This window comes from Tupaia chinensis, unplaced genomic scaffold, assembly GCF_000334495.1.
Source record: "Tupaia chinensis unplaced genomic scaffold, TupChi_1.0 Scaffold145889_1, whole genome shotgun sequence".
In the NCBI taxonomy this organism is placed as follows: Eukaryota; Metazoa; Chordata; class Mammalia; order Scandentia; family Tupaiidae; genus Tupaia; species Tupaia belangeri.
In genome coordinates, this window is record NW_006205746.1 from 1,652,235 (window position 1) to 1,656,376 (window position 4,142).

The following is a 4,142-nucleotide window of genomic DNA, read 5'->3' on the forward strand; positions in this document are numbered from 1 at the left end:
GGACTCCCATGTAGTCGACCATGGTTTGAGTCCTCGACCCGGTGGCTTAAACTCACGCCAGGCACGTGTGCGTGCGTGCCCAAGATCCCAAGAGGAGAATGGAGGAGAAGGGATTGTGGTGTGGCTATCCCCCCTGGGGGGTGATTATTCACTTTCTGTCTGTCTCTCTCTGTTTTTCCGGGGAGCACACGCACGTGCCCTATAGCAAAAACCTCTTAAAGAAAAAAAAAAAAGAACAATACCTTCCTTAAGGACCAATTCCTAACTGACATTTATGTGTAATAGGCCATGATTGTCAGTGACTATGGAAATATACAAATAAAATTGGTCAGTAGCCTCCAACTCTGGTTGTCTTAAATGATTGATGTCAGGCTTTCCCAATTCTAAAGAATAAGATCATTTTCCCATTGACTAACAGACTAGGAGGCATAATGTTGTAAAATTTTGCCAGGTCACATTTCAATTACCTGGCTGGTATAGAACTGGTATTGAATTGTTGTAGATATGGCCCTGAAGATTGGAAATTTGTTAGTCAGACTTACAAACACACCAGAATGTGAACAAACCAATCATTATCCTCCCAGTTGAAAAAAAAAAACAAAGTTTAAAAAGAAGGAGATGTAGAAATCACCTGATACATTTTTAATTTTAATTTTATAGGGAAGGAAACAAAGTCCCTATAAAGTCAAAATTTTTTGATCAATAATAGTCACATGGAAATATAGTGGCAAGATATTTGCCACTGTATCTGGGACAATACTAATAATGCCAACTTATAAAAATATGTCTTTCATACATTCTTTTATTGATTCCTCATAATAACCCTGTAGAGTAGGATGATACATATAAAGTTCAGACCTCCTTTTTTTTAAAAAAATTTTTTTTGCAGGACCAGCAGTTAGCGTAATGGCTATGTTGCTTGACTCCCATGTAGTCAACTGCAGTTCGAGTCCCAGACCTGGTGGCTTAAACTCATGCCGGGCACGTGTGCGTGCGTGCCCAAGATCCCAAGAGGAGAATGGAGGAGAAGGAATTGCAGTGTGACCATCGCCCCTAGGGGGTGATTTCTCGCTTTCTGTCTGTCTCTCTCTGTCTCTCTGGCGAGTGCATGTGCCCTATAGCAAAAACCTTTCAAAAAAAAAAAAAGTTTTGCTACAGGGCACATGCTCTTGCCAGAGAGAGACAGAGAAAGTGAGAAATCACCCCCATACACACACACACACACACACACAAGGGGGAAATGGCACACCACAACCCCTTCTCTACTCTCCTCTCCAGATTTTGGGCACATGTGCGCATGGCACCCAGCATGTTTTTCAAGTCAGTGGGTCTGGGACTTGAACCACAGAGCCAGTTATGTGGGATCCAATGCCTTAAGCACCACACCATCTGCTAGCCCAATAGTAATACCAACTTTAATTCAACACAATTCTAGGTATTTTATTTTTTTATTAGCTCATTAAATGTCTACATTTAATTAGCGAGGAGGAATACGAAGTTCAGAGTCGCTAATTAATTTTGCCTAGGATCACGTATCTAGTGTAAATAGAGGAACCTGAGATGAGAATCATGCTGCATAGACCAACCTAACTCACTCTGTAGCATGCTGCTCTCAGCCCCCAAATTTTCAGTATATGCATTTAGTGCCCCTTCTTTAATCAAACCCTAAATATTAAATTGATTTTGTATACCAAATGTCAGTTCATCAAGACTTCAAGGAACACTTTTTTTGCTAAGCTAATAGATGTCAACAAATGAAAATCATTTAGGAGAGGTTTATAGAGCCAGTTGAGAAGAGTTCTGCACTCACAAATGTCAATGCTGTCATTCAGATGATTAGCAGACTTGCACAGTAAGTGGAAGTTTGGGACCAACTTGGAAGCATTACTTCTCGAGAGTAGAAGGGGACGTGACACCAGAGCATCTCCAAAATGACTCATTTTGTAGCAGAAGTCTTTGATAATGAGATAAATGGAGACAGGTGGATACACACACACACACACACACACACACACACACACAGCCAAGCTAAAAGAAGAGAGGCTAGACAACCAGTGTAAGCAACCAATGAATCTGCTGAGAACAACATATAAGCTTTTGCAACAGAGACTGCAGAGGAATCTCATTTACTTCCTTACCAAAAAGGACAGAAGCATTGCATCTGCTGAACTTAAAGGAGATTAAAACACAGAGGGGATATACTTTATATCCTTTGTTCATTCTCATTTCTTTTTGTAGATTTCTAATTACAGTACTCAATTCTAAAGTGATATAAGTTAATCATAATATTTAAAATAGAAAATTTTTCTAGATTCTTAGATTTAAGCTATCTGCAAAACATTAAGGACTTAATTGCAGTTATAGAATCAAATTTAAATTAGATAATCCTTGAAAATTGGGGAAAAAAAGACAATAATATAACTAACAAAAATTTAAAGGTAAGAGGGATCAGCAGTTGGCGTAATGGCTATGTCACTAGACTCCCATGTAATCAGCTGTGGTTTGAGTCCTGAACCTGGTGGCTTAAACTCATGCCAGGCGTGTGTGCATGCATGCCCAAGATCCCAAGAAGAGAATGGAGAAGGGATTGTGGGGGTGATTTCTCGCTTTCTGTCTCTCTTGGTCTTTCTGGCGAACGCACGCACCCTATAGCAAAAACCTCTCAAACAAAAAAAGTTTAGGGACCAGTAGTTAGTGTAATGGCTATGTTGCTGGACTCCCACATAGTTGACTGTGGTTCACATCCCGGACCTGGTGGCTTAAAACTCACGCCTGGCACGTGTACATGCGTGCCCAAGAACCCGAGAGGAGAATGGAGGAGAAGGGATTGCGGCGTGACCATCCCCCCTGGGGGGTGATTTCTCGCTTTCTTTCTCTGTGTCTCTGTCTGTCTGTCTGGTGAGCGCACGCACCCTATAGCAGAAAAAAAAAAAGTTTAAAGGTAGGGAAATAGTGTAAGTGCACTAATTTACTCATGTTTCATAATCAGAAGTGAATATATATATTGTGTAAAAAGTTATTACATTTCAGAAAGAATGGTATAGTATATGGAGTATAATGACAACCACTAGAAGAATTAAAAAATAAAAAAAGAAACTAAAATGTGAAAGTGGCAGTTGCTTCTAGGGAGTAAAACGAGGTGGAAGGAAGGAATGAAAGTCTTGCTTTTTATTTTGTGCTCTCTAAATTGTTTAATCTTTTAAAACCGTGTATTTCTTTAATAAAACAATGTGCATATCTTCAGTTCTGATATGTATTAAAAAATGAAAAGAAATGAGGTGGGATCAGTTGACTTATTAGGCCCCCTTTATCTTAAGAGTCTGTGATTTTGTGATCAGAGATGCAGTTTAGGAAGATGTGCAGTTTAAGATGGACTGAACTGGAGAGAGGTGGAAGTAGAGGAGCCAATTACGAGGTTATCATAGTTAGGAAGGTTGGAAACTAATGAGGATCTGAACTGAGATATAGGCAGCAAAAAAAAAAAACATATGAAGCCTTTGTGAAGGTAGAATATATGTAATTTGAAAGTTGATTGGATGGATGCACAGGGTTAGGAAGAAGAACGTATTAAATTGACTATAAGCTTTCAGATCAGGGTAATTATAAGACTAGCATTAACTTAAATAAGAGACTCAGAAATAGTGGGAATATTCCAATGGTGAGGCCAAGCTAAGTGAGAAAAGACTGTAATTATAAGGAGTGCCTTCATCATTAGCGGATGGGTTTTCGGACACCATGGTTGTGATTTAAAGGAATTTAGGCAGGTATTTGTTGAAGCAATTAGCTCCTGCACCCCAGCTAGGATGGATTGGAGCTTTTTCCTGAACTGATAGTTTATTTATAGCTCGATGCAATCTGGGTTAAGAAAACCTTTAAAAGGGACCAGCAGTTAGCATAATGGCTATGTCGCTGAACTCCCATGTAGTCGACCGCAGTTCGTGTCTTGGACCTGGTGGCTTAAACTCACTCCAGGCGCATGTGCGTGCATGCCCAAGAGCCAAAGAGGAGAATGAAGGAGAAGGGATTGCAGCGTGGCCATCCCCCCTGGGGGGTGATTTCTCACTTTCTATCTTTCTCTCTGTCTCTCTGGCACGCCCTATAGCGAAAAACCTCTCCAAAAAATAAATAAATAAATAAATAAA